Source organism: Lissotriton vulgaris, chromosome 11 (genome assembly GCF_964263255.1).
Source record: "Lissotriton vulgaris chromosome 11, aLisVul1.2, whole genome shotgun sequence".
Lineage (NCBI taxonomy): Eukaryota > Metazoa > Chordata > Amphibia > Caudata > Salamandridae > Lissotriton > Lissotriton vulgaris.
In genome coordinates this window covers 729,033,165-729,045,856 of record NC_141699.1, presented here as the reverse complement: position 1 = coordinate 729,045,856, position 12,692 = coordinate 729,033,165, and positions in this window count along the sequence as shown.

Here is a 12,692-nt window from a genome sequence, read left to right as displayed (position 1 = left end):
GTGAATGACAAACACCCATTGCAATGTTGCACAGCCAGAGTGCAGCAGGTAACACACAGCACGCCATATCAGTAGGCCTCCTCACCCACAATCCAAGCACGCTCGGGATGCAGATTTTCAATCATCCATGGCACCATGCTGTTCCTCATGATGTACGAATCATGTGCAGAGCCAGGATATTTCGCACACACATGGGAAATGGTCATGTCCGCAAGGCACACTACCTGCACATTGATAGAATGATAATGTTTACGGTTCCTATAAATGTGCTCTGTTGCCTGTGGTGGCACCAGACCTACATGGGTACAATCGATGGCACCAACAACATGTGGAATGCGCCCAAGGGGATAGAAGTCACCCTTCACACCGGCCAATTCTGCTCCCCTAGGGAAATGAATGTAGCGATTCCTATATAGCATCATGGCTGCAAGAACATCCCTCAGCACCTGACTGAACATGGGTTGCGACATCTCTCCAGCGCTAGCCATGGTCTCCTGGAAGGAACCTGTTGCGAAAAAGTGGAGCGCTGCCATCACCTTGTATGTGGGTGTGAATGCAGTCGGATAGTGACGGCGAGGCTGCAGGTGGGGTTCCAAAAGATCACACAGGATCTTCAGTGTTGGTCTGTCCAGGCGGAATTTCCGAATTATTGCAACATTCTCCATGTCCTCCAGCACTGTCAGGTGACGTAGGAGATTTGGCCTCCTCCTAGTTGAGATGTAAATTTGAAAATGTCAGTGAGATGGCCACAGCACATACCATCAATGATGTCATGGATAAACAAAGACTGCTTGAGAAATGCATGGCACACCAGGTTACATAGGTGGCCTTTTGATACACACAGAGGGCACACCTCTCCACTGACAATACCCAAGTGCCACAGACACATCGGGGAATGTGAATGCACACATACTGAACCACACAATTCACATGTGCACGCAAGGTGCTGCAACATCCGCCAATGTATTAGAAATTACGATGACTGTATCATACCCATCTGCTGTACCTGTCACACCTCAATGCATCATGTAAAATCTGCACACATCCATCAACACAATGATCACAGTAGCAGGAAAACTTTCAGTTGTGCGCATGAGCTGTTGTGAAAGCACCAGTCTGGTACGATACCATACAGTGACACAAGCCTTGTGAAGGTCAGCACTGACCCACAACACGTTGATTTCTTCAACATCATTAACACCAGCTGAAGAGTGTCAAGCATCATCAACCATCAAATGCATAACTAACATGGCAGGGACCACAGACCAAAGTGTGTCACACAGAACGTGCGTCCACCTGTCGATGACATGGAAGAATGGCATTGTGTGTACAATGATGTGCCCTTCACCATGTTGCTGCTGGGTACTGATACAGTGTTCGCGATTGACATAGCCATTAAAGGTTACGAAAATGGCGGTACCTACCGCCTGGCCCCAGTGGTGTGACCCCAGCAACACCCCCTTCACAAGTGCGGTAGCCATTGGCATATGGACATGTGTAGATGGCGGTGGGCATGCTCCGCCGCATGAATCGCGATACCTACCGCCTGGCACCGGCGGTGTGACACCAGCACCACCCCCTTCACAAGTGCGGTAGCCATTGGCATATAGAAATGTGTAGATGGTGGAGGGCATGCTCCGCCGCATGAATCGCGGGACCTACCGCCTGGCACCAGCGGTGTGACACCAGCACCACCCCCTTCACAAGTGCGGTAGCCATTGGCATATGGACATTTGTAGATGGCGATGGGCTTGCTCCGCCGCATGAATCGCGGGACCTACCGCCTGGCACCGGCGGTGTGACCCCAGCACCACCCCCTTCATAAGTGCGGTAGCCATTGGCATATGGACATGTGTAGATGGCGGTGGGCATGCTCCACCGCATGAATCGCGGGACCTACCGCCTGGCACCGGCGGTGTGACACCAGCACCACCCCCTTCACAAGTGCGGTAGCCATTGGCATATGGACATGTGTAGATGGCAGTGGGCATGCTCCGTGCATGAATCGCGGGACCTACCTCCTGGCACCGGCGGTGTGACACCAGCACCACCCCCTTCACAAGTGCGGTAGCAATTGGCATATGGACATGTGTAGATGGCGGTGGGCATGCTCCGTGCATGAATCGCGGGACTTATCTCCTGGCACCGGCGGTGTGACACCAGCACCACCCCTTCACAAGTGTGGTAGGCTAGCCATTGGCATATGGACATGTGTAGATGGCGGTGGGCATGCTCCGCCGCATGAATCGCGGGACCTACCGCCTGGCACCGACGGTGTGACACCAGCACCCCCCCTTCACAAGTGCGGTAGCCATTGGCATATGGACATGTGTAGATGGCGGTGGGCTTGCTCCGCCGCATGAATCGCAGGACCTACCACCTGGCCCCAGCGGTGTGACCCCAGCACCACCCCCTTCACATGTGCCGTAGCCATGGGCATATGGACATGTGTAGATGGCGGTGGGCATGCTCCACCACCGTGGAGGTGGTCATTGGATACTTTTGAATGATGCACCATCACGGTAGCGCACCCCGGGCACCCGCGATGCATCACCGTCATGGAGCATTGCCTACAGCCAATGGGAGCGATGATCGCGGTGGCATGATGCAGTTTTGAAAATCGTGGTAGGTGTGCTTCGCAACCCCGGAGGCGGTCATTGGATACTTTTGAATGATGCACCATCGCGGTAGCGCATCCCGGGCACCTGCGGTGTATCACCGCCAATGGGAACGATGATCACGGTGGGATGATGCAGATTTGAAAATCACGATAGGTGTGCTCCGCCACCGCGGAGGCGGTCATTGGATACTTTTGAATGATGCACCATCGCGGTAGCGCACCACGGGCACCCGCGGACCGCGGTGCATCACTGCCATGGAGCATTGCCTACAGCCAATGGGAGCGATGATCGCGGTGGCATGATGCAGATTTGAAAATCGCGGTAGGTGTGCTCGGTCATTGGATACTTTTGAATGATGCACCATCGCAGTAGCGCACCACGGGCACCGGCGGTGCATCACCGCCATGGAGCATTGCCTACAGCCAATGGGAGCGATGATCGCGGTGGCATGATGCAGATTTGAAAATCGCGGAAGGTGTGCTCCACCACCGCGGAGGCGGTCAATGGATACTTTTGAAAGAGGCAGACCTGGACAACCAATTGTTGCTGCTTTGCAGCTTCCAAACGACCCAAGGGGGCTATACATCTGTGGGAGTGAGCCTCACATTTCCACTGCTCACAGAGCCTGCTGCCTAGGACCCTCTCCTGCTGCTGCCAGAAGTGCCTGCTGCCTGGGACCCTCTCCTGCTGCTGCCTGGGACCCTCTCCTGCTGCTTCCTGGGACCCTCTCCTGCTGCTGCCTGGGACCATCTCCTGCTGCTGCCAGAAGTGCCTGCTGCCTGGGACCCTCTCCTGCTGCTGCCAGAAGTGCCTGCTGCCTGGGACCCTCTCCTGCTGCTGCCTGAAATGCCTGCTGCCTGGGACCCTCTCCTGCCTGGGACCCTCTCTTGATGCTGCCGAAGTGCCTGCTGCCTGGGACCCCTCACTTCCACCACAGGTGTTTCATGTCCACAGGGATGGCAAGGACAGAGAAGATCCGTGCCAGTCCATTCACAAGTGAGGAGCTGGAGGTCCTTGTGGACGAGGTGCTGGCACAGTACCCAAGGCTGTTTGGTGGTCCCAATGTAGTGGTAAGTCACCATGAAGGTAGCTGTAGGGCAGGGGGGTGTCAGACGTGTAGTTGTGCAGCTGCAGTATATGCCTGAGGGTGTGGGGTTGTGTGAAACACTGACAGACAAGCTGTCTCCAGGGCGAGGGCGTGTGTGTCCCAATATCACTCTTTTCCATGCCTGTACTTGTATGTGTGAGTGGTGTGTGTTACATTGTCAGGCATACAGAGACAACGGTTGTTAGCCATGTAGGTGCCAGGACAGTATTTGCATGTGTGAATATTTCTGTGTGCACCTGTAGTCTGAGTCAGTGTGACTCAGAGAGTAGGTTCAGTACCTGCCCACCCAAACGATTAAACATCACCAGACTTACATGCTCCTTGCTCCAGTTCCTTCACACTGAATAGTAGATATGCCCCATCTGTGCCCTGGATGACTTTAGACTTACACACTTCTGTCGATGCTTATTGTGTTGAGGCATCCTGCATTTGTGAGAATATCATGGAGCCTATACGCCCCAATGTGTACATGCAATCACAAATGTTTGGGCCATGCAGAGTGCCCTTGTGAGGGGTCCCCCAGTTTTGGAGGGAGGGAGGTTACAATTAGTACTGAGTCTGTGTCTTGCTACTGTACTGATAGATGTTGGTATCTGACTAAGCATGGGTGAATTTCGCGAATCTGGCGTTCGCGAATTTTGCGAATTTGCGAACTCGCAATCCGCAAAATCCGCGAATTGTCGCGAATTTGCGGATTTTTTTTTGTGTTCGCAAGGATTTCTGCCAGTTCGCAAGGATTTCTGACAGTTCGCGAGGGTTTTGTAACAGTTCGCAATTGCGAACTTACATGTCGGCTCGCAACGGTCACAATTATGTTGTTTCTACGTCTGGTTCATCATCACAGGTTCCCAGCACCCTCTGTTTCACCCCTGCCATCCTCTGTTTCACCCATGCCACCCTCTGGTACATCAATGCCTTATGCCACCCTCTGGTTCATCATCACTGTAGATTATGGGGGGAAAAAGCAAGCACACCTGCCTGCTTCAACTGACATGAATTAATTTGGGGTTGATTTATTAATGTGTCACTGTTTTAAAGTCCAGTCTGGCACCTGCTTCCTTATCTGTAATTTGCTTTCTGTTGCAGTGCAATTTTTTTTCCAGGACCTTTGTGACCTACTTGTAGCTATTCTATGAGCCTGCTGTGAGGGTCAGAGCAGGGTCATTCAATTGTTGCAACTAGCAACTGAACTGGGAATTTGCGGATTTTTTTTTTGGTGTTCGCAAGGATTTCTGCCAGTTCGCAAGGATTTCTGACAGTTCGCAATTGCGAACTTACATGTCGGCTCGCAACGGTCACGATTATGTTGTTTCTACGTCTGGTTCATCATCACAGGTTCCCAGAACCCTCTGTTTCACCCCTGCCTCCTCTCTTTCACCCATGCCACCCTATGGTACATCAATGCCTTATGCCACCCTCTGGTTCATCATCACTGTAGATTATGGGGGGGAAAAGCAAGCACACCTGCCTGCTTCAAATTACATGAATTAATTTGGGGTTGATTTATTAATGTGTCACTGTTTTAAAATTCCAGTCTGGCACCTGCTTCCTTATCTGTAATTTGCTTTCTGTTGCAGTGCAATTTTTTTTCCAGGACCTTTGTGGCCTACTTGTAGCTATTCTATGAGCCTGCTGTGAGGGTCAGAGCAGGGTCATACAATTGTTGCAACTAGCAACTGAACTCTGGAGGGGCCCTTGTCAGGAAGCACTACAGGGAACGGTTACTAATGATGAGTTTGAACTTTTGAACCTGCTTTCACTTTTGCAAAACTCGTTTTTCTGCAGAACAGCATTACAGCAACCATCCCACCAAGCTTATATGAGAAAGTTGATTTCTAATCCAAAATTTATCCAAAGAAAATCAAAAGGCCTCAAATCCAAAAAAGTGCAGGCAAATGTCAACCTGAGGAGTTATTCTGATAAAAATCATCATTTTCAGAAGGTCTATGCTGCTTGCTAGTAGATTTCTTGTGCAGAATTGCAATTTTTGTAATTTCGCGAGTGCGAGATTGTTGCTGCCCGCCGCACCTACATGTTCGCAATTGCGAACTTACACCGCAAAGAAAAAAAATCGCTGCGTGCGAATTTGCAGATTTTGCGGGAAATTTGCAAATCTCGCGGATTGCGAATTTACCGAAAATCCGCAAAATCCGCGAGCGTAACGGATTTTCCGCCCATGCTTAGATCTGACATTGTGTAACTGGTCATTTACCCTTCTTTTCTCTCATACCTGCAGCTCAAGGTACACCAGTGTAAGGCCCTGTGGAGGGCCATTGCAGAAAAGGTTTGAGCCCTGGGCAGGGGCGGCTGGTCCATAGGGGCGTTGGGGCAGCGCCCCACTTGTCACAATCAAGAAAAACTGTTCGCAGGCAGCAAGAAATGTAAGCAGACGGCAGACGCAATTAATTCGTCTCATCGTCTGTTTACATTTCTGGCCTGTGCTGGCAGCTGCTGCTTCACGGCCTCAAATGCGCATGCGTCATTCAACAATAACGCACAGCGCATGCAACAGGCGAGAGCAGTAGGAGTCCAGAGAAGTGGACTCCTACTGCGCATCTGCGAGTCAGGGGCGCTTTTTATTTAGCACGGCCACTCCATTGCCCTACATTAGGCATGCTGCGCATGCCTAGTGTAGTGCAGGAATGTGCAGATAGGCTCCTGCTCGGGCGGTGACGTACAGTCGCCCTATGCCCTGTAAAATGGCAGTATACCGCCGAGTAGCCGCCCCCTGTCGCACATCCAGTCCTATGATTTGTCACTCGGATTCGAATACGTGATGTGACGCAGGACCGGCGAAGGAGATGCCTCACCCGGGTAAGTTTTGTTTATTTCTTTTTATTGTATTTAATAATTACCCCCGAACACCTCCCCCCCCTCTTTCACCCCCCTCCGACCTCCGCCGTACCCCCGGAGTCATGCAGGTAGATGAATGGAATAGACTTTTAAACTACTTTACTTTCGTTACGTATAATAATAATCAATGTATTTTAAAAAAAAGTATGCAGCATTCTTCCAGTCCAATCTTGTGGCTATAAAGAGGCAGCGTGTCAGAATGGAGCTCCTCGAAGGATCTAGTTAACAAGGTGCATCGGCGCACCTGTGTGTCTGTGGCGTGTCTTGAACAGCAGTGGCTGTTGGAGTGGCGAGATAGCCTGATAGGCCTGAGTGTAGTGCATCAACTTATAACACAAAGGTTAGCACCGTGTACAATACTCTGACATTGTCGGAGATGGAGCCAGCCAACTAATGGTAAATAGACACGGGCTTCTATTAGGCGCGGGTGTTGAGGGCGGGCATTGAGAAGCGGAATACCTTCTCTAGGGGAGAGAATGTCTATTTTGGGCTTGCCATCCTGGACGCTATAGTTATTGTTTCTTTATATCTAGCAGTGACTTTGGCCCTGGCTGTGTGCAGAGGCTGACTGGCGTCAGATCTTTGCAAATTCAGAACTAGTACCTTGCTGTTCTGAACGCCATGGAGATTAAGGGTTCCAAACTCATATTGAAGTTAAAGCACACACTGTACTTCATAGCAGAGGGGTGTGATATTGGAGGGGTATTTTATGTGGAACACATGCTTCAAATAGGCATACTCAAAGAACTGCCTTGAAAATGAAAATTATAACTGGCTATTGGCTGGCTTGCTAAGAATCCTCGCTCACTTGTCCAAGATTTCATCACCTGTTCCTTCTTTAAGCACAGTATATCTCGATTTGGGAATTCATATTAAATAATGTCACACTAAATAGAAAGGTAAAGGAAATGAGATAGCATGGCGTTTTACATTCTATATTTGGCATCGTGTTCATTCATCAATGTGTCCTTGTTTCCATTATTTCAGATATCCAGTTTTGCTTTTTCCCAATTGTTTCTTAGCTGTATTTGGCTTTTTCCGTTTCTCTGCTTCATCCCATCAGCCAACTCGAGCATTTACTTTTCACCCCAATTATTTTTCTTAACATTTCTTCCCCATTATTCAACCCCCTCCCCCCTCCAAACACTAACACAATTCCTCCTATTCCTTTTCGGTTTTTCTCGGTCTCTCAGCCCATGTGCCACATCTGTGTCCCCCTTGTTTCTTACCATCGGCGATTTCCCTCAGTGTCTTCGGTGGAGTTACTGATGTCTGCCGAACCCCAAGAATCTTTGTTTTTCTGTGTCAATGAGAATTATGTCCCTGTGCCACGTACCAAGAATCCTTTATGCTTTGTGTCACCAGCAGTCTAGTCTCCGTTACATTTCCTTCGCGCATTTGGAAAATAAAATGGAATATTTGTGTAAACAGTCCCTGCCACATGACACAATGCAACCAGCTGAATGTGAAAAACATTTCAGTGTCCCAGGATCTGAAAACTAAATATGCTCCAATGCATATTTAAAATTACTCCGTGTTAGCTATGCCTTTGTGCATCAAGAAGGGGACAGCTCAAATAAGTATGAAAATTAGTACAGGGTTAAAGTTTATAATACAATTCACAATTCATTTTCGATGGTGTCCTCAATTAAACTAAAAAGGTTGATTTTAGTGCTTCCCCAATTAAACAATTTCCAGCTACAGCCAAGTATTACAGGGAGATAGATAGATAGATAGATAGATAGATAGATAGATAGATAGATAGATAGATAGATAGATAGATAGATAGATAGATAGATAGATAGATAGATAGATAGATAGATAGATAGATAGATAGATAGATAGATAGAGAACATTGTTAAAGCGGAGAGTTACGGTTAAGTGAAAACAATTGGTAAAAAAAAACAATAAGAAATTCCCTTAAAACCTTTGGATACATTGATGTTATTTTACTATTTGCACTACAAAACAAACAGAAATTCACCATTAATGAAAAGCAACAAATGTGTTACCTACTCTCTATTCATCATGCCATCTTACTCAAATGATGGCATAACTAGTGACATTATCGATGACATGTAAAAAGCACAAAACAACACCGCAACGCAATATGTCTAAAAGCGGGACTGGAAAGAGTGTACAAGGAAAGTTTACAATGTGTGATTTATATATGAAATAGCTGTTGCGGTTTGGTCTAATACTGCCTAATCCCCCTCCTCTCTGTAACAAACCACACTTGGAGTGGGGACCCTCCCAGCGCCCGAGTAGCTCGCCGCCTCTCTATACCCCAAGGTAAGACCACAGTTGTTTGGATTAGGGGTCGGAAACCCCAGCCATATTTTATTAGATAAAATATCAAAAACATTAAAGTTAATATTATTCACATTATGTACACAATATGCAGAAAGTCCATACATTGATATTGGGGACACTAACCTGTCAGCAGCTTTGCCGCCACTGAGTCCTTCGGCACCTTGCCGCCATTCCCGGGACGCAACACCCGGCAGCACCTGGGGCACGCACGCCGCCTCCTCGTCCAGCAGGTGCCAGGAGGCGCTTAAAAGGCTTACAGGGCTCGGGTGGAGCGGGAACCCTGCCTTAATATTGGGGACACTTACCTGTCAGCAGCTTTGCTGCCACCGCCACTGAGTCCTTTAGCACCTTGCTGCAACTGCGGCCATTCCCGGGACCACAACACGCAGCAGCACCTGCGGCGCGCATGCCGCCTCTGCGTCCAGCAAGCATCTGGAGGCGCTTATAAGGCTTACAGATGCTTATAAGGCTTACAGAGCTCCCACATCGCGTGCGGGCAGCGCCGGGTGAAGCCCGGGCCAAGGGCGGGCCAGTTTCTGGGTTGAGCTGTTTTGACTATGTTGGTAACAGCAGTGAATGCTGAATATTTTATGCATGCAGTGTCCGTTTGAGGCAGATTACGTGTAATAGCTGTAGGCTCCATTCTTGTATTTCGTTTGCATTATGCATTTTTAAATCTAAATATTATAATGTGTGCGGTTTTTACATTTTTTAATTTTATTTTGTACATTTCTTTGTCTTCACCGATGGTTTAGTCAAAGTATGTGATGTGTTTCTCCACCTGTAGTCAGTTCCGTCTATGACGTGGGTGGTGACCATAGCTTTCTGAAACCCACTCTACCTTTAATATGGAAGGTTTTTCGATCTGGATTTTGAGAACTGAGGCGCCTCTTCAGAGATGCAGTAAGTTAAGCAGGGCCAGAGCGACATGCTATTAAAAAGAAAGGGGAAGAGGTGTAGAAAGGAGGCAGGCTGCAAAGAAGGATGACTGTCCCAAAGGAGTTAGGAGACAGAAAGGAATGGTACCAGGAAAGGGACAGTGAGAGACACTGCTGAGAGAACGAAAGGACTCCGACAGGAAGGTTAGCAGAGCAATGTAGAGAAAAGCACTGCATAGAGGGGAGGCTGCAAATGATAGACAGGCAGCAAATGCAAAGGATGATAAATGGGGAGAGACAATGGAGAGAGGAAAGTTAGAGGAAGTATGTCAAAGAAAGAGACTTTAGTGAGAAATGTTAGCAGAGCAGCAGAGTGAGATCGATTGCAGGCAGAAAAGATTGTAAGGAGAGTGGAGCAGAGAGAACTGATGAGACCAGAGGCCGAGAGGAAGGATAGAAAAGGAGAGAGAGAGGAAGGAAGGTCTGAAAAGAAGAAAACTACTTGCTTGCTACATTCTGCTAAAACACAATCAACCCTGCCACACAAGTACCCTTGCACCATAAGGGTTGACCTGCGTTGACACTCGGCAGCTAGTTTTAGTGCCATTGCAGGGGAGAGTACAGGGGTGTGCATTATTCCTGTAAATATGGCACATCCCAGGATTTTTTAAATGACCAGCTCTGCACAGCAAAATGTTTTGCGATGCCGCGCCGTGCCATTTCATTGTAAATATCCCCCTTAGTGCCGTTGATATAGATTACATTTGCCAAGGTGTGATAGATCATGTGTGTGTTTGTGTGTGTGTGTGTGTGTGTGAGAGAGAGAGAGAGAGAGAGAGAGAGAGAGAGAGTTTCTATGTGACAGTGTCCAGGTATTGAAAATCTCCTATGTTCAATATAATTAGTCGTTGTTTTCATCATTCTAGCATAATGGTGGACACTTTATGAATTATTGCGGGCATTTCCTGTGACATTCTCTGACCTCCTTGGTATAATGGTGCCCATCCGTGACATGCATTGTGTGGGTATTTTTAACTTAATTACAGTGGTTCTTTGCCTAATATTGACCCTGGAACACAGGTGGTGGCCCTCGTGCAATGAGGTTCATCCGTGGCCTATTGTGGCCATTCTTGACATAATTATGCATATCCCTACAATATGATGGTTAAACTCCCTGACAGCTCTTGTGTGTTCCTGGTATTTAATAATAAATGTGCACGAAAGACAGAATCTGTCCGTTTGGGTGAGTGCTACTTTTGCATACTTGGTGAAAATAGCAGTCATCTATTCGGGAGAATAGAGCTTATTAATGCATAAAGGAATTTCTGTAGTTCAGTTTAAATATCTATTTTCTTAAATGATCACGTCAATGTTTCAGACAAAATGATTGCATTCATGAAATATATTTCACTGCAATCTGAATGTAGGAGGCTCACTGTGGATTTTGATTGCTTGGTAGTAGACTGCTATTGTTTCGCGACTTGTGTGATGCGCATTTTGTTATTTATACTGCAAAACATTCTATGATATCAATTCTGTTGTCTGAGCTTGTACAGTTACTTTAACCCGCAGTTATTTCTATGTAACTGAGAATCCGCATAATGTACAAACCCATAGGACTGGTAAAGCCCTGTTGCCTTTGGTGAACAATATACAAAGATCCAATATTATTCAACCATTTAAAATATATTTTCAGAGATTGTGAGCCCTAGCCCTATTTGTAGGGGTCAGGCATGTCTGGACTAAACCACAAATGTATTTGATAAGGGTAGTATTGGGTCTGTCCACAGGCGAGCGGGGGGAGGTTTACAAGCAGAGGATACTCAGGTGTCTGAAGATTATTGGGAGCATGAGATATTCGGTAATACTTTATGTGGTAATGTAATGAACCAACCATTCGTGTTATTTTCTTATTATTGAAATGTCCCTTAAGGAGAGAGGATTTTATTTGCAATGCACAAGTGCAGTTTTTCAGAATCATCTCTTGCTGGTGTGGTAACCACGTATGTAAAAGGGATTGGAACTGCACATTTCCTGTAATAGGGTCACTCTCTGTCCCCAGTTCACGTGAACTGACTCGTGCCTCGTGACGTGACAGTAGTGAAAGGCGCACTGAAGCCAGGCCTTCTCCGTTCACTGTGAAGACAGAACCAGTATATAACGTGTGTCGTGCACTAGCAGCACTAAGAAGAAGATATGGGACGAGACATGACTAATATAGCCATAAAACTTTATTATTCATTTTAATGGGCTACATATATCTTGCTCAAAGATGCTATAATAGAATCTTTGAGCAAGATATATGTAGCCCATTGAAATGAATAATAAAGTTTTATATGAAAAGACCTACTGGAAGTTTCTCGGTTACAACTGACAGTCTTCGTTTAAATAAGCAAAGAACGTGGTTGGAAGATATTCTGTTACGTCACCTCAGGAGCTGACCGAGACAGACTTTTTTCCTTTTCCAACTCTTTTTCCTAATTTAATTAAATGGCAGGTCAGAAACACGCAATACCCCCCTGCTGCCAGTCATGTATTGTGTTCTGTACTGGCTTTAGAAATGTTCACAAATGCTGTTACTTTGTCTTTTCCAACCAAAAAAAAGCACAGTCTTTTAAACTTCGCTCCTGCTCTTCAGATACGTAAGACAGCAACCAGCCCATAAGTGGTGCAGAAAGGAAGCCCTAAATTAGCTTTGGGTGCTCAGGTTATGTGATCCAATCCCAGGTCACTAATCGTGAGGACGCCTCCTTGGCAGTTATCGTCGAGTGGACTTGGCTGTGAAATACACATTGCATGCAATGTTTTACGTGCCACACTTTGAATGCTGCACGATTAGCTTTTTTTTAATGTTTTGTACTGAGTGAAAGCTCATGTCTGCACCTACTGTGCAGCTTACATAGTTACTTAATTATGGCC